The sequence below is a fragment of the Ranitomeya imitator genome, chromosome 5, assembly GCF_032444005.1.
Source record: "Ranitomeya imitator isolate aRanImi1 chromosome 5, aRanImi1.pri, whole genome shotgun sequence".
NCBI classification, from domain to species: domain Eukaryota; kingdom Metazoa; phylum Chordata; class Amphibia; order Anura; family Dendrobatidae; genus Ranitomeya; species Ranitomeya imitator.
Window position 1 is genome coordinate 6651194 of NC_091286.1, and position 26090 is coordinate 6677283.

General features: G+C 47.1%; 1 long non-coding RNA gene across 1 annotated transcript in view; it reads right to left on the minus strand.

Moving 5' to 3' along the window:
• Window positions 1-593: 593 nt before the first annotated feature.
• The window catches only part of LOC138680501 (uncharacterized), a 70466-nt gene continuing 44969 nt past the window's right edge, over window positions 594-26090 (minus strand). Inside the window, exon 3 of the long non-coding RNA XR_011321621.1 lies at window positions 594-960. This is a non-coding gene — a long non-coding RNA (uncharacterized lncRNA). The remainder of the gene's footprint in view (window positions 961-26090) is intronic.

The window sequence follows — 26090 nt, forward strand, 5'->3', positions numbered from 1 at the left end:
CTATTGTCTGGCTGCGGCCTGAGCATTTATAATTCCCCCGCTGCAGCGTGCCTGCTAGCCAGTCCACAGTGAAGCGGCCTGTCCGGCAACTAATTATCCTAGGTGTAGTTCCCTGACTGACCTGAGGGTAAGGGGGCGCCGGAGAGCTGCAAGTTCCGAAGTGAACTGGAAAGCGGGATATACATGAGTAAGACTTCACAGTTGAAACGCGTTGATCCTCCTCACTGGTGTGCCAGGTGTTTGCTATGTTAAGATTTTTCTTGTTGAAGAACTTTTTATTGCTTTAGTTGTCTAATAAAGTCTCACAAAGTCTGAACTGCCTCCACCTCCAGCTCATTTCTCTTTTTGTCTTCATACATAAATCCCTCCAGTTCGTGATATATTGGAGGAGCAGTGGGAGAACTAAAATAAGCCCCTGCAGTAAATTGATAGGTCAATAGCCTTGTTTGTGTTTTCATCACATTGTAGCAGTGGTGGGATAATTAAGATAAGCCCCCTGCACATGTGATAGCCGTGTGCTGGTCAAAGGTCACCCCGATATGTGACAGCAGGATGTAACAAATGAAAGTGGAGGTACAGGTGGTGAAGTTCACATTCGTTTTTTATTGATATTTCTGTGGAACCTCGGGACAATGGTGCAGGGGGCTCCAAAAGGGGCATGACTACGTGAGGCCCAGGCACCCGTGGTAAGTCCCCTCGAACCGGGTCAGAATGGAATGCCTGGGGGACAGGGGTGCAACCTCCAGACATGAGGCAGCTGTCCCAGCGGGACAGACGGACAAGCAGGATTAACAGATGTCAAGGAGCTGACCGGTGGGTTCCGGGTGTACGGGTACGAGCTGGCACAGGTTGTACTGGCGTTGTCCAGAGATATGGATGGCTGAATGGCTGGATGAGACGGAACTGGCGTAGACAGAACAGACATTGTTCAGAATAGCCGGGTAACTGGTAGATGACAGTCTGCGGAGACAAAAAGTGTAAGCAGAGCACTGGCAGAACACTTCAGAAGCTAAAGCACAAACTAGCCGAAACCAGAAGCTAGCAACAGAGAATACTTGTTGCTCCGACACTCTCCCTATGGTGGAGGGGCTAGAAAGAGTAATCACTAAGATGCCATTGGTCAAAAGTACTTTTTGAAAAATGCATGCTGTCTCTTTAAGAGACTAGGAGCACGCGCGAGACCTAAACACTCTGCCCGAGAACCTGCTGGCCGTGCGCCAGGAAGCAGAGGGAAGAGAGGAAGCAGAGGCTGCAGCAGGACGGTGCACAGCCGGCGCAGAGCGGGAGTCCCGACGGGGACTCCGCGAAGGTACAGGACCGGGACAGGATGTAACACAGGATCTGCACCAGAGTGCAGCAGGCAGATTGCGTGTCAGAGTGCAGCAGGCAGAGTGCGTGTCAGAGTGCAGCAGGCAGAGTGCGTGTCAGAGTGCAGCAGGCAGAGTGCGTGTCAGAGTGCAGCAAGGACTGGTGTGCAACAACTTAGACTGCAGAAGAGGAAGGTTGCTCAGGCACCTCCTCAGTGGGGAGGAATATATTACATAATGCCCTACAGCCATTGGCTGGGGAGGAAATTGCAAATGCACGCACTGACCCTTTAAGAGAGTGGGAGCGCGTGTGTGTGTGTGCTCTAAAGACATCGCTGGAGGGCCAGCTGGAAGCATGCAGAGCATGGGGAAGGGAAGCACTGACCGCAGCACGGGTGAGTGAGGTGACGCCACAGAATGGGCAAAAATCACACCTGAGCAATGCCTGCAACTAGTTTTTCCCTATACAGGAGGCGTCTGGAAGCTTCAGCACCAACAAAGGCTTTTGTACAAATTATTATTTAAATTTCAGTAAGCGTGTTCAATGCTTTTTCCCTGCATCATTCCTCATTATTACACAATTTATGGATATCTATGGTGATTGCCTTCCTGTGTTGGGTTGGTACCGACATTTCATGTCAATGGCTCCTTTAGAAATAGATTTACTTAGAAAATTGGTTACGTGTTCAATACTTATTTCATCAGATGTAGATCCCAAACTGCGGATGAGAAATATACATCTTAGACACTTGATGATCACAAACCTCTGGAGAAAAGTATGGAACCCAGATCCCATACAGTATGAACACAGTGTAATCTTACAACCTTCCACGGGTGACCACAGCGTGAAATGTGAGATCAGGAGACCGCAGCAAAATCACAAGTGACCCGTAGATTTCAGACCTAAATTGTCTCCATGAAATGTGTGACCTGTAAAGGAGCAAAGCAAACAATGAAAGTAAATGGTAACTAGTTTATCCACATTATGCAGGGGCTGCCTGTGGGAAGTCTATCTTACACATCTGTGTGGGATCTTAGAGATCGGTAGGGAATCGTATAGATCTGTGCTGGATCCTGAGAGATCTGGCCTGGATTTCAGACATTTATGCTGAATATTATAAAATATACTGGATCCCAGACACCTGTGCTGTGCTGCAGATATCTGTTCTGGATCCTAGTAATTTGTGCTGGATCTTAGAGATTTGCGATGGATATTATAGACATTTATGCTGTATCACAGACATGTGTGCTGATTCCTATACATCTGTGCTGGATCTTAGAGATCTTTGTTGGATCCTAGACATCTGTGCTGGATATTAGAGAAATTTGCTGAATCTTAGACATCTTTGAAGGATGTGGAATGGCCGCCAGGGCCGTGGGGTACTTGGCACCGGGTCCGGTACTTAAATGATGGTATGGCTTCCCCCAGGGTTCCCAGTGTAATAGATGAAGATGGTGATAGATGATGTAGTAAGAAACAGAGGACACAGGGTTATAGTCTCTTTACCTCTTTACTGTAGTGTTCAGGCAGCCACAGTCCAGGGTACCGGATCACAGATGCTTGTGTGGTCCGGCCGGCTTGGAAGCATCTCAGGTTTCCCCCTAACCAGGTGGGGTTAGAAGCCTTCCTTCTAGAGCTGTGTTGTAGTCCCTTGCTGCCTTAGGCCTCACACAAGGTCCTCACGTTCTCTCTGTCCCCCTTTAGGTAGGACACTACTCGTACGACAGGTGGCTCGAGCCTTTTTACAGGATCTCTATCACGACTCGGGCTCTATCTGTTACTGTGTCCTCGGGTGTTAATGGTGAACAGGTAACTTGAAATTTATCTGTCTGCCGGTTTCTGCCGTGGGGCATGAAGTAGTGCACAACCTCAGTCTTCCTGCTACCGGTATCTACGCTCAGCGTGGAGGAAGCTCACTAGCAGCTTCTCTCTCCAGCTCTTCATTCTCCTTCACTTCTCTCCTCTATCAGTCTCCTACAGACTGCTCTGCTTTCTCTTTCCTTCCCAGGAGCCGTAGAATCACTTGTCTCCATGGCCCCAGCTTTCCTTCCTCCCTCCTCGCTCTCCTCCCACCAACTGTCTAACTCCAATTGCCTAGCAACTGCCCAGTAACTGACTCCTCCTCCTGACCAGAGAGAGCAGCTCCCCTGAAGTCGGGTATTGAGCTCCCCCTTATGGCCTGGAGTCAGAACAATGTTGTATGTGCTGATTACCTGATAAAAGGAATCCTTCCTCGCTTCCAAGCGTGACATCACTCTCCCCGTGAGGAAAGTAATGCCACTGTGACAACCAGGAACCTGGGGTGTTACAAATGCAAGAAATCTGTGCTGGATCATAGACATCTGTGTTAGATCTTAAAGATTTATACTAGATCCCAGACATGTGTGCTGGATCTTCGATATCTATACTGGATCTCAGACCTGTGTTGGATCTTAGAGAACTGTGTTGGTTACTAAATATCTGTACTGGAACTTAAGGTACCTTCACACATAACGATATTGTTAACGATATCGTTGCTTTTTGTGACGTAGCAACGATATCGTTAATAAAATCGCTATGTGTGACAGCGACCAACGATCAGGCCACTGCTGGGAGATCGTTGGTCGCTGAAGAAAGTCCAGAACTTTATTTCGTCGCTGGCTCTCCCGCTGACATCGCTGGATCGGCGTGTGTGACACCGATCCAGCGATGTCTTCACTGGTAACCAGGGTAAACATCGGGTAACTAAGCGCAGGGCCGCGCTTAGTAACCCGATGTTTACCCTGGTTACCATGCTAAAAGTAAAAAAAAACAAACAGTACATACTTACCTAACGCTGTCTGTCCTCCAGCGCTGTGCTCTGCTCTCCTCCTGTACTGGCTGTGAGCGTCGGTCAGCCGGAAAGCAGAGCGGTGACGTCACCGCTCTGCTTTCCGGCCGCTGTGCCCACACAGACAGTACAGGAGGAGAGCAGAGCACAGCGCTGGAGGACAGACAGCGTTAGGTAAGTATGTACTGTTTGTTTTTTTTACTTTTAGGAAGGTAACCAGGGTAAACATCGGGTTACTAAGCGCGGCCCTGCGCTTAGTTACCCGATGTTTACCCTGGTTACCGGCATCGTTGGTCGCTGGAGAGCGGTCTGTGTGACAGCTCTCCAGCGACCAAACAGCGACGCTGCAGCGATCCGGATCGTTGTCGGTATCGCTGCAGCGTCGCTTAATGTGAAGGGACCTTTAGACATCTATGCTGGATCACAGACATCTGTGTTCGATCTTAATGATGTTTGCTGGATCCTAGAGATCTGCTCTGAATCTTAGATATCTATACATGATCCCAGACATCTGTGCTGGATCTTAGAGATCTTTACTGGATGCCCGACATCTCTTTTGGATCATAGAGATCTGTGTTGGATCTTAGACATCTGTGTTGGATCATAGACATCTGTGCTAGATCTCAAAGATCTTTGCTGGATCCTAGAGACCTGTGCTGGATCTTAGAGATTTTTACTGGATGCCAGACATTTGTTTTGGATCATAGAGATCTGTTTTGGATCATAGACATCTGCGCTAGATCTCAAAGATATTTGCTGGATCCTAGAGACCTGTGCTGGATCCTAGAGATCTTCTCTGGATCTAAGAGATCTATACTGTATCCCAAAAACCTGTGCTGCATCTTAATGATCTGTGCTGGATCTCAGACATTTGTGCTGGATCTTAGAGACCTGTGCTGGATCCCAGACTTTTCTGTGCAGTCTTTTTGAGGTTGGTTGTATGGCCGCCATTGTGTTATATTCCCTGCGGTCTCTGCTTCCTACTTTAGTCTTAGTATTTACTACAGCTCTGTCCTGTGAATCAGGAGGCTCAGGATGAACAAAAGCAAAGCTTGCTCCAAGAGGACACGCTCCTATCTGCAGGACTCCGGCAAACAGAGGGTTACTGGAGACTGTCTGCCATTAGAGTAGACCCTTCCTTGTTCCTTGTACACGGCTCCCATGTTCCCAGGTTATAATGGTCTGCACTCAGAAAACACAAAACAACCAGTCCAGAGGCCAAAACCGCAGATATTTACTGCAGCCGAAAATATAGCCAAGTGGATGACCAGGGGCTCGTGCACCCACAGACCTCGCCCCAAACCTCAGACCTCAGCCAAGACCTCGCCCCAAACCTCGGACCTCAGCCCAGACCTCGCCCCAAACCTCGGACCTCAGCCCAGACCCCCAGTATTTACAACGAGGCCCTGGATCATGGACGCACAAAACTGAGTTATAAGCAAAAACGAAAAGCAAAAATATTCCCAAAAAATTTTGGAAAACGTGACCCCAGTGAGTGTAAAACGTCCCCTCTAGCAGGGCGGCAGGACGCTGGCCGCACGGCCCTCCATCTGCCATCCCATCGCACGGCTGCAGTCAGGGGTCCAGATTATCAGAGCTTTATGGAGGTGACCCGCTGTGCTGGGACGGGGCGAGCCGGAGCCTCTGCCAAGCCAGCAGGTATTCTGGGCAGCCGCAGTGTTAATAATAGTCGGTAAACAGGGAGGCGCTGCTGTTTATAGCCGCCCGCGTGCCCCGCTGTGTACGGGCGTTATTATGTCACGTTACCGTCTGTGCTGTCATTTACATTGCTGTGCAGACGTCTAAGGCTATGTGCACACGTTGCGGATTTGCCTCTGGAATTTTTGGTGCAGATTCTGCATCTCTTGGCAGAAAACGCGGTGCGGATTTGATGCGTTTTTTTATTTGGATTTTGTGCGGATTTCTTGCGTTTTTACCCCTGCAGATTTCTATAATGGAATGGGTACAGAAACGCTACAGATCCGCACAAATATATGACAAGCTCCTTCTTTTAATCTGCTGCGTTTTCCGTGCGGAATTTTCCGCACCATTAGCACAGCAATTTTTTTCCATTGATTTACATTGTACTGTAAATCGCTTGCGGATCTGCAGCATATTTGTGCGGAAAAAAAGGCTGCAGATCCGCAGTAAATCCGCAACATGTGCACATAGCCTTACACTGGCGTCACATCGCGTGCGGCCCCTACGATCTGTGGCCTCATAGGGGTTTATGTCTGAACTGCTACTCAAAAGGATCCGGGCGTATGTGCCAACGGCTAGTGACTATAATGACGCCATCACCATGTGCTCTGTGCATCATTCACAGCTTTAATCACCTACTGCATGTCAGCAGAAGATGTAGTCAACTGTGCCTCCATCATCAGTATGTGGTCACTGCCCATCACCTCCATCAACAGTATCTGGTGACCGCCCGTCACCTCCATCATCAGTATCTGGTGACCGCCCGTCACCTCCATCATCAGTATCTGGTGACCACCCGTCACCTCCATCATCAGTATGTGGTCACTGCCCATCACCTCCATCAACAGTATCTGGTGACCGCCCGTCACCTCCATCATCAGTATCTGGTGACCGCCCGTCACCTCCATCATCAGTATCTGGTGACCACCCATCACCTCCATCATCAGTATCTGGTCACTGCCCATCACCTCCATCATCAGTATCTGGTGATAACCCGTCACCTCCATCATCAGTATCTGGTGACCGCCCGTCACCTCCATCATCAGTATCTGGTGACCGCCCGTCACCTCCATCATCAGTATCTGGTGACCACCCGTCACCTCCATCATCAGTATCTGGTGACCGTCCATCACCTCCATCATCAGTATCTGGTCACTGCCCATCACCTCCATCATCAGTATCTGGTCACTGCCCATCACCTCCATCATCAGTATCTGGTGACCGCCCGTCACCTCCATCATCAGTATCTGGTGACCACCCGTCACCTCCATCATCAGTATCTGGTGACCGTCCATCACCTCCATCATCAGTATCTGGTCACTGCCCATCACCTCCATCATCAGTATCTGGTCACCTCCCATTACCTCCATCATCAGTATCTGGTGACCGCCCGTCACCTCCATCATCAGTGTCTGGTGACCGCCCATCACCTCCATCATCAGTATCTGGTGACCGCCCGTCACCTCCATCATCAGTATCTGGTGACCGCCCATCACCTCCATCATCAGTATCTGGTGACCGCCCGTCACCTCCATCATCAGTATCTGGTGACCGCCCGTCACCTCCATCATCAGTATCTGGTGACCGCCCGTCACCTCCATCATCAGTATCTGGTGACCGCCCATCTCCTCCATCATCAGTATCTGGTGACCGCCCATCACCTCCATCATCAGTATCTGGTGACCCCCCATGGCCTTCATCACTTCTTCTCGTCACTTGTACACAGGTTATGGAGGGTCTCGGCAGGAGATTGTGCCAAACATCTTGGAGACCTGACCCCAGATCTTCTGTGTATGATTCTTGTGCGGATCCTTCTGTCTCTTCCTTTGATCCCAGACAGACGGGACGATGTGAGATCAGGGCTCTCTGTTGCCGGACCATCACCCCCAGGACCTCTTATTAATGATATTTGCTGGATGTTGGAGGTCGTTGTCCGGCTGCAGAATAACTTTGGAACCAATCAGACGCCTCTCTCATGGTTGCTCATAACTCCCAGCAGCACGCCCGCTGTCTTGGGGTCATATACTTACATCTGATCACTTGCTCATGTCACATCTCTAGAATTTGACCCTTTTTCATCTTTGAATCCACAGAAACTCTTACTGTGTCTCTTATTCATTCTCGTCTGGACTACAGCAACTCTCTATTGGTAGGTCTCTCACTTACCAAACTGTCTCATATTTCTGTCCAGCCGCTACACAGATGCCTCCACCTTGTGCCAGTCATTACACTGGTTGCCCATTCTCTACAGAATGCAATATATACTTATCTCTGTCACCCACCAGGCTCTATACAGTCCACGAACTGTATTGGTGTTAACTTGATTTTTCTCCCCAGGAGTTTAAGGCTACTTTCACACATCAGGTTTTTGCCGTCAGGCTAAATCCAGCGAATTTCAAAAAAACGGATCCGGCAAAAGTTGCCACCGGATAGAATTTTTTCTCATAGACTTGTATTAGCGCCGGATTGCTACGGATGGCCTCATGTTTCATCCTTTTTTTTTGCAGGATCCGTCAAAAATCCGTTTTCCGGCCGGCAGAGAAAACGAACAGGATGACCTGAGGAGGGAGCCAGGTCAGGACCACATGGACTGTGAGTGCTCCTGGACTGTCGGAGCTGTGGTGACTTGGCCACTGGGCTACTAGGTTTGTTAACATTGAATTCCTTTATTTGGACACATGGAACAGGAAAAGGATTGGCCAACGGGTCTGGTGTGTCTTAAAGTGAACCGCATGTGTGTCTGAGTCCCAGGAGCAAAGGGACCAGGATCAGTCGGACCTTTGTTTAAATAGGAACTTGGACACTCTGTCGGGGTCCCTAAGAAAAAGGAATTGGGAGTCATGTGGACCCGTGGTGGCAAAGGTACTCAGACACAATGTGTCATGGTCCCCATGGCGGAGGGACCAGGGCCAAGCAAACCTGGAGTACTAAACTGACAACCCGAGGATTGTGCCGTGTTATAAGGGACTATGCCCACACGTCTGCAGGCTAATGGGTATTGTTGGCATAAGGGCCAGGTCAATATACAGAGTTGAACTGTTCCTTCCAGGGTCTCAACCAAGCGGGACCGGTACCAGTCCTGACCAGGAACAGGGTTAGATATGAACGAGAGAGAAGAAAAATGGACTCTTAAGTAGATTATAAGAATTTTTGTGGTTAGTTACACATATTTTATAATAATCTTTTATATTTGTGATATAACCTCCGTTACGGTATGGTCGGGGACGACCATGTTTTAGGAGGGAGGATTGTAAGGGTGTGTTGGGGTCAAGCCATGCCCAGCCTCCCTTCCTGGTAAAGCGGGTACATGTTACCTATAAGATGATGTATTATGTGATAATGCTTCATCGTGTACTAAGATGCTTTATGATGTATGTGTAATGTGCAGGTATGCATCTATTATGGACTAGGGATGGAGTTATGGAGTTACTGTATAAGTGTAGGATGCAGTTAGAGCAATAGTAATGGGTAGTATAGGGTTTAGTACAGTGGGGGGCATGGAGATTAGGAGATTAGATAAGGTTAGGATAGAACTGGTTAAGAGAATAAGGGATTTCCAGGTTAGGAGGGGGCAGGGTAGTGATAGTTGAGGCACTTCCTGGTTTTAACCGGTTAGAGAGTGGGATGAAGAACAGTGAGGTTGTTTCAGGAACAAGTTTAAGAAGAAAAGATCAGAAGTTCGGGGCCTCAGGGCTGGAAGCCATAAGAGTGGCAGCAACTAGCTATCTGAAATTCGAGGTTTCCATCCACAATGACTGGAGATCGTGCTAGCGGTGATGGTACAGAGGACGCAATGTATTTTTTGAGTAGAGTTCGATGTAACACATTATGGATCCTAAAAGAGAGCGGCAAAGCAAAGCAACAAGCTCCGGGATTGACGACGTCCACAATCTTGTAAGTACTGATGAATGAACCAAGAGGGAACCAACAAACATGTCCGTACCCACCAAACGTCTCCGATCAGCCACACTCTTATATTTGGACCCCATCTTCCTCAATTTATCAAGAGCTCATTGCCACACAGATGTAATTGATGATGAAATGCGTTCTTCCTCAGGTATTCCAGAACGATTCCTATTGAGTTGAACTGAGGATGATACCCGTATGCCCCAAAAATGGGGATCAGACGGTGTTAAAACTGATATGCCTTGGAGATCGCAGTCATACAGCTGAAGAGTTGTGGACAGTTCTCCAGGCCGAGTTTGATCAATGGCTGTCTCCACTGAACCTGGAGACGGGGAAGGTCGTGTCCGATAATGATGCGAACCTGGTGGCAGCCCTACGGCGAGGATTGCATGGCTCACGTCCTCAACTTGGTGGTACAGCATTTTTTCCTCCACTATCCTGGCCTGGCCGAGCGGCTGCAGAAAGCACGTAAGTTGTTTGCTCCTTTCTGCCGTTCGCTCCCCTCAGGTCATCGACTTGCATCGATACAGAGGTCTTTGTCCATGCCAGTTAACAGGTTGATAAGCGATGTGCCGACACGGTGCAATTGAGTCACCCACTAGGACAATGGGGACACTTGGTACCGGGTCCGGTCGCTCTTAAAGGGGATGTCACAGTGGCTGCGGCCCTGGGACTCAATTAAAGGGGAACGGTCTTTTAAGGGGTATTGTGAAAGTCTATTTTCGTGACTCTGGAGCGCACCCAGACGCAGGGCCGCAGGTTACTCGGTACCGGTCCTCTCTGGCTCAGTTCTGGGGTTGTCACGGTGGCTGGAACCGGTCCGTGACCCTGCTAAGGGGCGTCCAATAAAAGGGGTGGTGAAAGTCGGCTAAGGATTCGTGACGCCACCTGTGGTATTTGGTCAGGTCGACCGACGCTGCTTGGGGTCCACTGGGGTGATGTGATGGCAGCTAGATGGTATACCTTCCCACAGGTGAAGTATGTCCCCAGGGCTATCCAGTAGTGTAGGTGGCGATGGTGTGAGGCGGTCAATAACGAGGACACAGGGTTGCAGTCTCTTTACCTTTTACTGATGGCTTCGGGATCCTCAATCCAGAGCACTGCTAACAGGGCTGGCTGAGACCGGCCGGTCCGAAGGCACATCCAGAGTTCCCTTTACAGGTGGAAATCGTTGCCTACCACTAGCGCCTGTGTGTTGTAGTTCTTCCCTGCTGAGCATTCGGGATAGTCCTCACAACTTCTGTTCTCGTTCTTTCTCTTCTCTCCGTCCCCCAGATTATATGGCTAGGACGCACCCATATGACAGGTAGGCCTGGCGATGCCCCTCTCCCACGATTGCCTCCTATGTCTGTTCAGGTGATTTAAGTCAGACAGCCAACCTGTAATTAACTGTCCTGCCGCTGTTTGAAGTAATGCGTAGAGTCTGTTACTTCCTCGGTGCTCCGGCCACCGGCTACGCGCCTCAGTAGGAAGTTGCCGTTCTCGGGGCACGACTCCTACTGGCTCTCCTTTGTGCTTGATCTCGTTTCTCACTTTCCACAATATCCTTCTCTTCTTGTCCTTTCTTAGGATACCGCCGCAAGGTAGTGCAGGCGCAGTTCTGTTGCTTTCTATTCGTTCTGCTAGGCCCCTGTCAGGAACCCACCCCTGACAGGTCCTCCCTGGAGCTCTCCCAGGCTGCGTTCTGTCCTAACTTCCTATCTGACCCCTAGTTTTACCAGTGTGAGGAGTGGCCTAATACATAGTGCCTTTTGCTCCCCTAGTGGCCATAGTGTGAAGTGTAATGTGTGCTGTGATACCTGGTCAGATGAACTCCTTTAGTGCAATCAGACATAACATCACCCTCCTTAGCGGCAGAGCGACATTACTGCAATGACCAGGTCTCTGGGGCGCTGCAACTCCACCTGTGCTTCTCGGTCAGTAGGGACTGACGCCGCTTAAAGGGGTTCTCTGGGGTGGTGGTATGGCGGCTGGATGGTGACACTTCCCACAGGTGAAGCGGGGTCCCCAGTGCTCCTAAGGTGTATGGTGATGATGGTGTATGCCGGTGAATGAGTAAAGGACACAGCGTTGCAGTCTTTACCTGGTTTACTGAAGTTGTCACAGGCCTCAGTCCAGGGTACTGGCAACAGGTACATAAGGAGTCCAGGCAGCCCGGAAACAAGTGAAATCCCCTTGGCAAGTCAGGTTGGGAGCCTTCCACTTTGTGCTCACTATAAGTCCCTTCCTGCCTGAAGTGTCCTATCAAGTTCCTGGTCCGTTATCTGTCCTGGGACAGTAGCTGTATGATAGGCAGCTTGAGCCATTCTTTCTAGGGTCTCTGCACAGTGACTCCAGGCTCCAGAATGCTGCTGTACCACAGGCTTAATACAGGCAGTATATGTATAGTCCTATGCCCTCCGGTTCTGCTATGGGGCTTGCAGCTCTGTCATGATCCCAATGGCAGGGTATCACAAAAGGACAAGCACAAAAAAAACTGAACAAGCTCTAGGGTGATGGAAACTGAGCTGACCGCGATCCTGAACCTAATTCACAACACTAGCAGTAGCCGGGGATGATTCTAGACGTCTCGCGCCAGCCGAAGGACTAGCTTCCCCTATTAGAAGAAACAAAGACCTCTCTTGCCTCCAGAGAAACACCCCACAGAAATAGCAGCCCCCCACATGTAATGACGGTGAAATGAGAGGAAAGCACATACGTAGTAATGAAAACAGATTCAGCAAAATGAGGCCCGCTAAAACTAGATAGCAGAGGATACAAAAGTGAACTGCGCGGTCAGCGAAAAACCCTACAAAAAACCATCCTGAAATTACTTGAACTCATGTGCCAACTCATGGAACATGAGGAGTAATATCAGCCCACTAAAGCAACCAGCAACAAGGAATCACATAACTGCAAGCTGGACTAAAACAAAAATAAAGCAAAACGTGGAACAGGAAAATCAAAAACTTAGCTTGTCCTGATGATTACAGAAGCGGAAAGCAGAGGTAACAAGACACACTGATTACATTGATCGCCGGCGAGGAAATGACAAAAAAGCCAGGTTAAATAGGAAACTCCCATATCCTGATAGAACAGGTGGACACCAGAGACCGCAGAGAACACAAGTCACCCAGTACCATCTGTAACCACCAGAGGGAGCCCAAAAACAGAATCCACAACAGTACCCCCCCCTTGAGGAGGGGTCACCGAACCCTCACGAGAACCACCAGGGCGACCAGGATGAGCCCTATGAAATGCACGGACCAAATCAGCAGCATGAACATCAGAGGCAACCACCCAAGAATTATCCTCCTGACCATAACCCTTCCACTTGACCAAATACTGAAGTTTCCGTCTGGAAACACGAGAATCCAAGATCTTCTCCACAACATACTCCAATTCTCCCTCCACCAGCACCGGAGCAGGAGGCTCAAGCGAAGGAACAACAGGTACCTCATACCTCCGCAACAACGACCGATGGAACACATTATGAATAGCAAACGATGCCGGGAGATCCAAACGAAACAACACAGGGTTAAGAATTTCCAAGATCCTATAGGGACCGATGAACCGAGGCTTGAACTTAGGAGAAGAGACCTTCATAGGAACAAAACGAGAAGACAACCACACCAAGTCCCCAACACGAAGTCGAGGACCCACGCGGCGACGGCGATTAGCAAACTGCTGAGCCCTCTCCTGGGACAACTTCAAATTGTCCACCACATGACTCCAAATCCGATGCAACCTATCCACCACCATGACCACTCCAGGACAATCAGAAGGCTCCACCTGACCAGAGGAAAAACGAGGATGAAACCCCGAATTACAAAAGAAAGGAGAAACCAAGGTAGCAGAACTAGCCCGATTATTAAGGGCAAACTCGGCAAGCGGCAAAAAGGAAACCCAGTCATCTTGATCAGCAGAAACAAAACACCTCAAATAAGTTTCCAAGGTCTGATTAGTTCGTTCCGTCTGGCCATTCGTCTGAGGATGGAATGCAGACGAAAAGGACAAATCAATGCCCATCTTAGCACAGAACGTCCGCCAAAATCTAGACACAAACTGGGATCCCCTGTCAGAAACAATGTTCTCCGGAATCCCATGCAAACGAACCACGTTCTGAAAAAACAGAGGGACCAACTCAGAGGAGGAAGGTAACTTAGGCAAGGGTACCAGATGAACCATCTTAGAAAAGCGGTCACACACAACCCAGATGACGGACATTTTCTGAGAGACAGGGAGATCCGAAATAAAGTCCATGGAAATGTGCGTCCAAGGCCTCTTCGGGATAGGCAAAGGTGACAACAATCCACTGGCCCGAGAACAGCAAGGCTTAGCCCGAGCGCAAACTTCACAAGACTGCACAAAAGAACGCACATCCCTCGACAAGGAAGGCCACCAAAAAGACCTGGCCACCAAGTCTCTAGTACCAAATATTCCAGGATGACCTGCCAACGCAGAAGAATGGACCTCGGAGATGACTCTACTGGTCCAATTATCCGGAACAAACAGTCTTTCAGGCGGACAACGATCAGGTTTATCCGCCTGAAACTACTGCAAAGCACGTCGCAAGTCTGGGAAGACAGCCGACAAAATCACCCCATCCCTAAGGACACCAGTGGGCTCAGAATTTCCAGGGGAATCAGGCACAAAACTCCTAGAAAGAGCATCCGCCTTCACATTCTTTGAACCTGGCAGGTATGAAACCACAAAATCGAAACGGGAGAAAAACAGTGACCAACGAGCCTGTCTAGGATTCAGACGCTTGGCAGACTCAAGGTAAATCAGATTTTTGTGATCAGTCAAGACCACCACACGATGTCTAGCACCCTCAAGCCAATGACGCCACTCCTCAAATGCCCACTTCATGGCCAAAAGCTCCCGATTACCAACATCATAATTCCGCTCAGTGGGCGAAAACTTTCTAGAAAAGAAAGCACATGGCTTCATCACCGAGCAATCGGAGCTTCTCTGTGACAAAACCGCCCCCGCTCCAATCTCAGAAGCATCAACCTCAACCTGAAAAGGAAGCGAAACATCTGGCTGACGCAACACAGGAGCAGAAGAAAACCGGCGCTTAAGTTCCTGAAAGGCCTCCACAGCCGCAGGAGACCAATCAGCAACATCAGCACCCTTCTTAGTCAGATCCGTCAAAGGCTTAACAACACTAGAAAAATTAGTTATGAAACGACGATAAAAATTAGCAAAGCCCAAGAACTTCTGTAGACTCTTAAGAGATGTAGGCTGCGTCCAGTCACAAATAGCTTGAACCTTGACGGGATCCATCTCAATAGTAGAAGGGGAAAAAATATACCCCAAAAAAGAAATCTTCTGGACTCCAAAGAGACACTTTGAACCTTTTACAAACAAAGAATTGGCCCGCAGGACCTGAAACACCTTCCTGACCTGCTGAACATGGGACTCCCAGTCATCAGAAAAAAAACAAAACATCATCCAAATACACAATCATAAATTTATCCAGATATTCACGGAAAATATCGTGCATAAAGGACTGGAAGACAGAAGGAGCATTAGAAAGTCCAAAAGGCATTACCAAATACTCAAAATGGCCCTCAGGCGTATTAAATGCGGTTTTCCACTCATCACCCTGCTTAATCCGCACAAGATTATACGCACCCCGAAGATCAATCTTAGTGAACCATTTAGCCCCCTTAATGCGAGCGAACAAATCAGTCAACAATGGTAAAGGATACTGATATTTGACCGTAATCTTATTCAAAAGACGGTAATCTATACAAGGCCTCATGGAACCATCTTTTTTGGCCACGAAAAAAAAACCTGCTCCCAAAGGAGACGAAGATGGACGGATATGTCCCTTTTCCAAGGACTCCTTAACATAATCCCGCATAGCAGCATGCTCTGGCACTGACAGATTGAACAAACGACCTTTAGGAAATTTACTGCCAGGAATCAAATCTATAGCACAATCGCAATCCCTGTGAGGAGGAAGCGAACTGAGCTTAGGCTCCTCAAAAACATCCCGATAATCAGACAAAAATACAGGAACCTCAGAAGGAGTAGATGAAGCGATAGAAATCGGAGGTGCATCATCATGAACCCCCTGACATCCCCAGCTTAACACAGACATCGTTTTCCAGTCCAAGACTGGGTTATGAGTTTGTAACCATGGCAGACCAAGCACTAAGACATCATGTAAATTATACAGTACCAGGAAGCGAATCACCTCCTGATGAACGGGAGTCATACGCATGGTCACGTGTGTCCAGTACTGAGGTTTATTCATAGCCAAAGGTGTAGAGTCAATTCCTTTCAAAGGAATAGGGACTTCCAGAGGCTCCAGACTAAACCCACAGCGATTGGCAAATGACCAATCCATAAGACTCAGGGCAGCGCCTGAATCCACATAGGCATCGACGGAAATGGCTGATAATGAACAAATCAGAGTCACAGACAGAATGAACTTAGACTGTAAAGTACTAATGGCAACAGACTTATCAACCTTTTTTGTGCGTTTAGAGCATGCTGATATAACATGAGTTGAATCACCACAATAAAAACACAACCCATTTTTCCGCCTATAGTTTTGCCGTTCACTTCTGGACTGAATTCTATCACATTCCATTGTCTCAGGTGCCTGTTCAGAAGACACCGCCAAATGGTGCACAGGTTTGCGCTCCCGTAAACGCCGATCAATCTGAATAGCCATAGTCATAGACTCATTCAGACCTGTAGGCGCAGGGAACCCCACCATAACATCTTTAATGGCCTCAGAAAGGCCATCTCTGAATCTTGCAGCCAGAGCGCACTCATTCCACTGAGTAAGCACCGACCATTTCCGAAATTTCTGACAATATATTTCTGCTTCATCTTGCCCCTGAGAGAGAGCCAATAAAGCTTTTTCAGCCTGAATCTCTAGGTTAGGTTCCTCATAGAGCAAACCCAATGCCAGAAAAAAACGCATCCACATTGAGCAACGCAGGATCCCCTGGTGCCAATGCAAATGCCCAATTCTGAGGGTCACCCCGCAGGAAAGATATTACAATCTTGACTTGCTGAGCAGGGTCTCCAGAGGAGCGAGATTTCAAAGAAAGAAACAACTTGCAATTGTTCCTAAAATTCAGAAAACTAGATCTATCTCCAGAAAAAAACTCTGGGATAGGAATTCTAGGTTCAGACATAGGAGCATGTACAACAAAATCTTGTATATTTTGAACCTTAGCAGCAAGATTATTCAGGCTGGAAGCCAAACTCTGGACGTCCATGATAAACAGCTGAGGTCAGAGCCATTCAAGGATTAAGAGGAGGTAAGACGCAGCCAGGCTGCAATTAAGGCTAGGCAAAAAACTCTGAGGGAAGGAAAAAAAAAAAAAAAAATTCCTCAGACTACTTTTCCTCCTACTTCAGCCAATACGATTACCACTTTTTGGGCCGGCGATACTGTCATGATCCCAATGGCAGGGGATCACAAAAGGACAAGCACAAAAAAAACTGAACAAGCTCTAGGGTGATGGAAACTGAGCTGACCGCGATCCTGAACCTAATTCACAACACTAGCAGTAGCCGGGGAACGTGCCTACGATGATTCTAGACGTCTCGCGCCAGCCGAAGGACTAGCTTCCCCTATTAGAAGAAACAAAGACCTCTCTTGCCTCCAGAGAAACACCCCACAGAAATAGCAGCCCCCCACATGTAATGACGGTGAAATGAGAGGAAAGCACATACGTAGTAATGAAAACAGATTCAGCAAAATGAGGCCCGCTAAAACTAGATAGCAGAGGATACAAAAGTGAACTGCGCGGTCAGCGAAAAACCCTACAAAAAACCATCCTGAAATTACTTGAACTCATGTGCCAACTCATGGAACATGAGGAGTAATATCAGCCCACTAAAGCAACCAGCAACAAGGAATCACATAACTGCAAGCTGGACTAAAACAAAAATAAAGCAAAACGTGGAACAGGAAAATCAAAAACTTAGCTTGTCCTGATGATTACAGAAGCGGAAAGCAGAGGTAACAAGACACACTGATTACATTGATCGCCGGCGAGGAAATGACAAAAAAGCCAGGTTAAATAGGAAACTCCCATATCCTGATAGAACAGGTGGACACCAGAGACCGCAGAGAACACAAGTCACCCAGTACCATCTGTAACCACCAGAGGGAGCCCAAAAACAGAATCCACAACACAGCTCCCCACAGCCTCGGGCTCCCGGTACCCAGTCCACAGGCTTAATACAGACAGTATACATATAGTCCAATGCCCTCCGGTTCTGCTATGGGGCTTGCAGCTCCCCACAGCCTGGGCTCCCGGTACCCAGTCTCCACGCTCTGGCTCACAGGAGGCCCACTCTCAGCCTCCCTTAGCCCTAAATCTCGTCTCTGCTCCTTTCCTGCCTCTACTCGGCGTCTCCTCTCTCTGGACCAACTGTCTGCTGTCTGGGATGAACGAACTACCTTCCCTCCAAAACCAGAATATATCCAGGGGAGTTCACCCTGAATCCGGGTTCAGAGCTCCCCCTTCTGGCCTGGAGTGTGAACGTGTTGTATGTAGTGATTACCTGGTGAAAGATATCCTTCATCGCTTCCAAGAATGACATCACTCTCACCGTGGGGAAAGCAATGCCACTGTGACGACCAGGACCCTGGGGCGTCACACAATTCCACTCTGCACATATTGCAGCGACTGTGGCAGCAACGAGCCCTGATGTAGTATATCAAGTCGTATAGCCTGGGCCAACGCAGTACGGACAATGTGCATATCACGTTTACAGAGTGGGCACAGATTAAGGACCTCTGCACCCTTCTGCACAGTTTCAAAATGGCTACTAAGATGGTTAGTGCTGACGATGCCATCATCAGCATCACTATTCCGGTCATATACATGCTGGAGCAGACTTCGAATAACCTGCGGGGGGAGATGGTGGTCCCAGAAGAATAGGAGGAAGCAGAGGAGGATGCATAAGGGATATCATTGTCTCTAAATTCAAGACTGTCGTCACACAGACAGGTGCCAAGGTAGGGGGGATTACTGCGATCGAGTGGACTGGTGAAAACAGACAAACTGCTATCGAAGGTGCAAGATCCGAGGAACAAATAGAGGAAGAGGTGATGGGCGAGCAACTGTCAGATGAAGAGGATAATCCCCCCTCTCTGTTGTTCTTGGTTGGTGGGGGGGACGGAGGAAACTCATTGTTACTCCGCCACCAACACAGCATGGGCTTGGACCTCATGGTAGACCCCGACATATTATTATTATTATTTATTGTTATAGCGCCATTTATTCCATGGCGCTTTACATGTGAGGAGGGGTATGCATAAAAACAAGTACAATAATCTTAAACAATACAAGTCATAACTGGTACAGGAGGAATGAGGACCCTGCCCGCGAGGGCTCACAATCTACATGGGATGGGTGAGGATACAGTAGGAGAGAGGACCCTGCCCGCGAGGGCTCACAATCTACAAGGGATGGGTGAGAATACAGGAGGAGAGAGGACCCTGCCCGCGAGGGCTCACAATCTACAAGGGATGGGTGAGGATACAGTAGGTGAGGGTAGAGATGGTCAGGCAGCGGTTTGATCGATCGGTGGTTACTGCAGGTTGTAGGCTTGTCGGAAGAGGTGGGTCTTCAGGTTCTTTTTGAACCTTTATGAGCGCCTTCTTGCTGCACTATCAGCAGCATGATCCCCGTATAGTAATGATTAGGAATAATGCTGACTACTGGGTGCCGCTCTGTTAGATTCATGTTATAAAACCAAATTTTGCCAGATGATTCCCGCCCTAGAAAGGGACCCGCGAATGCTGGAGTATCAAAACACGCTTTTACACAACTTTAAGAGATCTTTTCTCCAAGACAGCAGTGAAGCACACCGTTCACATCGCAGCTCTAGACTACCAACCTCCGGCACATCAATTCATCAATGACAAAACATTAGCAGCAGCAGTGGTGGAAGTGGAAGAAGACCAACTCATGAACCAGCACAACAGAGTCCACTAGAAACCACTCACTAGTGACCCCATTTTGGAAACTACACCATGTTCCAAATTATTATGCAAATTATATTTTTCTCAGATTTTCCTAAATGGTCGGTGCAAATGACAGTCAGTCTAATAAAAGTCATCACCCGTTAGATTATACATCGAATTTTATTGAAGAAACCTCCCAATGATAACAGTATAATCTCCAAAATGAATAAAACCCCACAATGCACTGATCCAAATTATTAAGCCCAGTAGAATTTCTATACATTTGATATAAAGAACTGAAAAGTCTCATTTGTGGAATTTGCAGCATTAGGAGGTCACATTCACTGAACAAAAAAGCTATTTAACCCCAAAACCTCCTAACAGGGCAAGTTACATGTAACATAGGAGCCTTCTTTGATGTCACCTTCACAATTCTTGCCTCCATTGGACTTGTGAGTTTTCGGAGAGTTTCTGCTCGTATTTCTTCCTTCTCAGAGCTGCTGTTTTGATGTGATCGGCCTCCCACCTTCATAGATCTTTTGCTGGATGATTCTCCAAAGGTTCTTGATAGGGTTGAGGTCAAGGGAAGATGGTGGCCGCACCATGAGTTTATCTCCTTTTATGCCCATAGCAGCCAATGACTCAGAGGTTTCTTTGCAGCATGAGATGGGGCATTGTCAGCATGAACATGATTTTGCTCCTGAAGACACGTTTCTGCTTTTTATACCATGGAGGAAAGTTGTCAGAAGCTCTATATACTTTGCAGAGGTCATTTTCACACCTTCAGGAACCTTAAAGGGCCCTACCAGCTGTTTCCCCATGATTCTGGCCCAAAACATGACTCCTCCACCTCCGTGCTCATGTCGCAGCCTTGTTGGGACATGGTGGCCTCCACCAACCATCCACTACTCCATCCATCTGGACCATCCAGGGTTGCTCGACACTCATCAGTAAACAAAACTATTTGGAAATTAGTCTTCAAGTTTGTCTGGGCCCACTGCAACCGTTTCTGCTTGTGTACATCGATTAGGGGTGGCTGAATAGTAGGTTTATGAACCACAGCAAGCCTTTGAAGGATCCTACACCTTGAGGTTTGAGGGACTCCAGAGGCACCAGCAGCTTCAAATAACTGAAAAAAAAGAAAGTATGACGGCACCAGGATGAGTGGTTATTGATGGTAATTGATATAGGCAAACAAGCTGCAAAAAATCAATGTTTCATGCGGCAGGCAGACAAACCGTGGATTAGAATCGCATAGTGGTGCACAACCAAGCAGCAAGTCATATAAGGGCGTCCAGAGAGAAAAAAGAAAAAAGTTGGCACTCACCCACCGATGAAAGTAGAAAAGTCCTTTATTTATCCATGCAATGGGATGCGGACATGCCTGTAGGGCTGCAGTACAAACGAGAGGGTATGATACCTGGACCCGTTGAAGCGCAGTTCGCGCGAAACGGCCGTCGTCCGGTTCCCTCCTCGCACCCTCTCGTTTGTACTGCAGCCCTACAGGCATTTCCGCATCCCATTGTATGGATAAATAAAGGACTTTTCTACTTTCATCGCTGGGTGAGTGCCAACTTTTTTCTTTTTTCTCTCTGAGCTTCAAATAACTGTTTGCTGGTTTGTAATTGCTTTTTAATAATAATCTTTATTTAGCGCTAACATATTCCGCAGCACTTTACAGTTTGCACACATTATCATCACTGTCCCCGATGGGGCTCACAATCTATATTCCCTATCAGTATGTCTTTGAAATGTGGGAGGAAACCAGAGTGCCCGGAGGAAACCCACGCAAACACAGAGAGAACATACAAACTCTTCGCAGATGTTGTCCTTGGTGGGGTTTGAACCCAGGACTCCATCGCTGCAAGGCTGCTGTGCTATCAACTGCGCCACCGTGCAGCTGCTCTCCTAATCCGATGAAGTTGCCTGGCAGAAACCTTTCTCATTATGCCTTTATCAGCACGAACACGTCTGTGCTCAGATTCAGCCACAAATCTCTTAACAGTACGATGATCGCGCTTACGTTTTTGGGAAATATCTCATGTTTTCATCCCTTGACCAAGGCATTGCACTATTTGATGCTTTTCGGCAGCAGAGAGATCCTTTTTCTTTCTCATATTGCTTGAAAACTGTGGCCTGCTTAATAATGTTGAACATCATTTTTAAGTAGTTTTCCTTTAATTAGAATCACCTGGATAACTAATTATCACATGTGTTTAAGATTGATTTCAGTGATCCATTGAGCCCCGAGACACAAAACCATTCATGAGTTTATTTGAAAAACAAAACAATTAAATATTTCTGACACTTAAATCCAATGTGCATAATAATTTGGAACACGGTGTAGACCCCTCAAGGAATGTATTTAGATGTGTGGTGAGCACCTTGAACCAGCAGGTGCCTCACAGAAGTTCATAACATTGAGCCATGAAGTTAATAAAAGCACATTTTCCCCAAAAAATGTGATTTTAGCCCCAAATTTCGCATTTTCAGAAGGGTAAAGAGGAATTTGCACCATACAATTTGTTGTGCAATTTCCCCTGAGTACGCCAATACCCCATATATAGGGGATTACTACTTTTGAGGCACAGTGCAAAGCTCAGAAGGGAAGAGGCGCCATATTGGAGTTCAGATTTTGCTGGAATGGTTCCAGGGTGCCATGTCACATTGGCAGAGCCCGTGAGGTGCCAGAACAAAAGAACCCCCATAAGTGTCACCATTTTACAAACTACACTCCCCATTGAATTCTAGGGGTGCAGTGATCATATGGACACCACCTGTGCCTCACAGAATTTTATACCACTGAGCAGTGAAGAAGGAATAATTTACATTTTTACCACTAAAATGTTGTTTTAGTTCCAAGCTTTTAATTTTTCTAAGGGCCAATAAGAAATTTTATTACAGCAAACAAAGGTCCATTTCCTGAGCTCGTCACTACCTTACATGTGATCAGGAAATATTTTTCAAGCACAGCGCAAAACTCAGAGGGCAGAAGCGCCAGATTTTACTGTTAGGGTTTGGAGGTGCAAAGAACCAGTGGGAGAGCACATGAGGTGCCAAAACAGCAGAACCCCACTTAAGTGACCCCATTTTACAAACTACACCTGAAATGTAGAGAAATAAGTAGACATTCACCTTGGTGGTTTAACCCTAGTGTTATTGTTGTACATTCCCATGGCAGTTGGCAGAAACGATTTCCTATATTTTTCCTTCTTACACCTCAGCAGTATTAGCCGGTTACTGAAGGTGCTCTTCTGTCTCATGAATAGCTCATATAATGGATGTGCATTATTGTTCATAATTGTCATACACTTTCTCAGAGTTCTTCTCTCCACTACCTCCCCAAAAGAGTCCAGATTGCAGCCCCCAGCAGAACTTGCCTTCTTGATAATCTTATTCAGCTTATTAGCATCAGAGGCCCGCACACTACTACCCCAGCACGTGATTGCGAAAAAGATGGCACTTGCCACCACAGACTGGTAGAACATTTCTAACATTTTGCTACACACATTAAAAGACCTCAGTTTCCTTAGGAAATACAATCTGCTCATCCCCTTCTTGTAGACAAACTCTGAGTGGCATCTCCAGTCCAGTTTACTATCCAAATGGACCCCCAAATATTTGTACCTCTCCACCTGCTCGACCTCCTGACCAGCAATAGTGATCGGTAAGCATTCCATCTTTATCCTGCTATAGTTGGCCACCAACTCCTTAGTTTTCTTAACATTTAGTTGTAGATAGTTACCATTGCACCAATCCACGAAATTCGACACCACCCTTCTATATTCCTCATCCCCCTGATCTCCCCTAATGCATCCCACAACCACAGAGTCATCCGAAAATTTCTGAAGGTGGCAAAGATCAGATTTATACTGAAAGTCTGAAGTATACAGTGTGAATAGAAAGGGCGCAAGCACCGTTCCCTGGGGGGCACCTACACTGCTCAATAATCTGCTTGACACCACTGCTCCCATCTGTACAAACTGTGGCCGATCTGATAGGTCGTCAGTTATCCAATTTCTCATCCCCACCTCAACCTTCATATCAGTCATCTTTTTGTGTAGTAAAAGTGGCTGCAGGGAGTTAAATGCACTCGAGAAATCGAAGAACATCGCTCGCACCGTGGTTCCATCAGTCTCCAGAAATGAATGTACCCTATGTAACAGAGAAAGAATAGCATCGTCCACCCCCAATCTATGTCGGTAGGCAAACTGAAGGGGATCAATAAAAGCATTGACCCTCGGTCTTAAGTGAGCAAGCACTAATCTTTCCAAGGCCTTCATAGCGTGAGATGTTAAGGCTACAGGACGATAGTCATTTAGGGTTGCAGGAGAAGTCGTCTTGGGTACCGGCACCAGACAGGAAGTTTTCCATAACACTGGTACCCTCTGTGTTTGTAGACTTCCATTAAATAGGCGCGTAAAGACAGTACACAGCTGGTCTGCACACACTTTAAGGACACGTGAGCTGAGTCCATCTGGTCCTGCAGCTTTACCAATGTTAAGTGACTTACACTGCCTCCTCACATCATTTTCAGATACTATGTAATACTATATAAGGGGACAATACAAATATCTCGCTGAGGATCTGTTTATACCAAGGAAGGTGACGGGCACAAGGGGGCATTCTTTGCGTCTGGAGGAGAGAAGGTTTTTCCACCAACATAGAAGAGGATTCTTTACTGTTAGGGCAGTGAGAATCTGGAATTGCTTGCCTGAGGAGGTGGTGATGGCGAACTCAGTCGAGGGGTTCAAGAGAGGCCTGGATGTCTTCCTGGAGCAGAACAATATTGTATCATACAATTATTAGGTTCTGTAGAAGGACGTAGATCTGGGGATTTATTATGATGGAATATAGGCTGAACTGGATGGACAAATGGCTTTTTTCGGCCTTACTAACTATGTTACTATGTTACTATGTTACTATGTAAAATAAACTAAAAACTATTTTATAGAAAAAAATTATTATTTTTGCATCGCTTTATTCTGAGAGCTATAACTTTTTTATTTTTCTGCTGATGAAGCTGTTTTTTGTGGGACAAGATGATGTTTTCAGCGGTACATGATTATTTATATCCGTCTTTTTGATCGTGTTTTATTCCACTTTTTGTTCGGCAGTGTGATGATAAAGCATTGTTTTTTGCCTAGTTTATTTTTTTTTTATGGTATTCACTAAAGGGGTTAACTAGTGGGTCAGTTTTTATAGGTCAGGTTATCCCGGAAGCGGCAAATACCAAATATGTGTACTTTTAGTATTTATATTTTTTAATACAAATATTCATTTATGGATACAGATTTTTTATTATGATGTTTTATATATATATATATATATATATATATATATATATATATATATATTTACAATTATTTTTATTTTTTTCTCTTTTTTAACTTTTTTACTTTGTCCCTATATGGGACTATCATTTTTTGAAGGCTGATTACTTCTACAGAATGGGGATGCAGCAGCATCCCCATTCTGTAGAAACTGTCAGCTCTGCACTGATCAGCAAATTTACTAGTTCTGGTGACTCGGATGTCACCATGACGACATCGGGTCACCATGGCAATGATCAAGACTTTGCATCACGTTGTGGGGTCTTCGATCCAAAGGCACAGGGGCTGTCATCGAGCACCCGGAATGCTGTGATCGAGTTTGATCACAGCATTTAGGGGTCAAAATGTCAGGAGCGATGCGGGACCACTCCTGGTACTTAGTGCCGGGTGTCAGCTGTCAGAGTCAGCTGACACCTGGTGGCAATCGCCCGCGCACAGCCAGTGTGCATGCAGTAATAATACATCTTGCGTCAACAAGTACCATGGCACGTGGACATATTATTACTGCAAATGTCAGAATGGGATTATCCAGAGTCAGCATGGGTTTGTAGCAAACAATTCATGCCAGACTAATCTAATTTCTTTCTATGATTGAATCACTGACTGAGTGGATCAGGGAAATGGGGTAGATATAGTATATCAAGACTTCAGCAAAGCATTTGATAAGATATCTCATACTATCATTATTGAAAAAATCACCAAGTATTGGATTGACAAGGCTACGGTTAGGTGGATTCCTAACTGGCTCAGTGATCGTACTCAAACAGTGGTGATAAATGGTTGCACATCCAATTGGAAAAGTGTCTCAAGTGAGGACCACAAGTTTCTGTCCTGGCTCCAGTGTTACAAGTGGGGTACCACAAGGCTCTGTCCTGGCCTGAGTCTTACAAGTGGGGACCGCAAGGCTCTGTCCTGGCACCAGTGTTACAAGTGGGGACCACAAGGCTCTGCCATGGCCCCAGTGTTACAAGTGGGGACCACAAGTCTCTGTCCTGCCCCAGCGTTACAAGTGGGGACCACGAGGCTCTGTCGTGGCACGAGTGCTACAAGTGAGGACCACAAGGCTCTATCCTGGCACCAGTGTTACAAGTGGGGTACCACG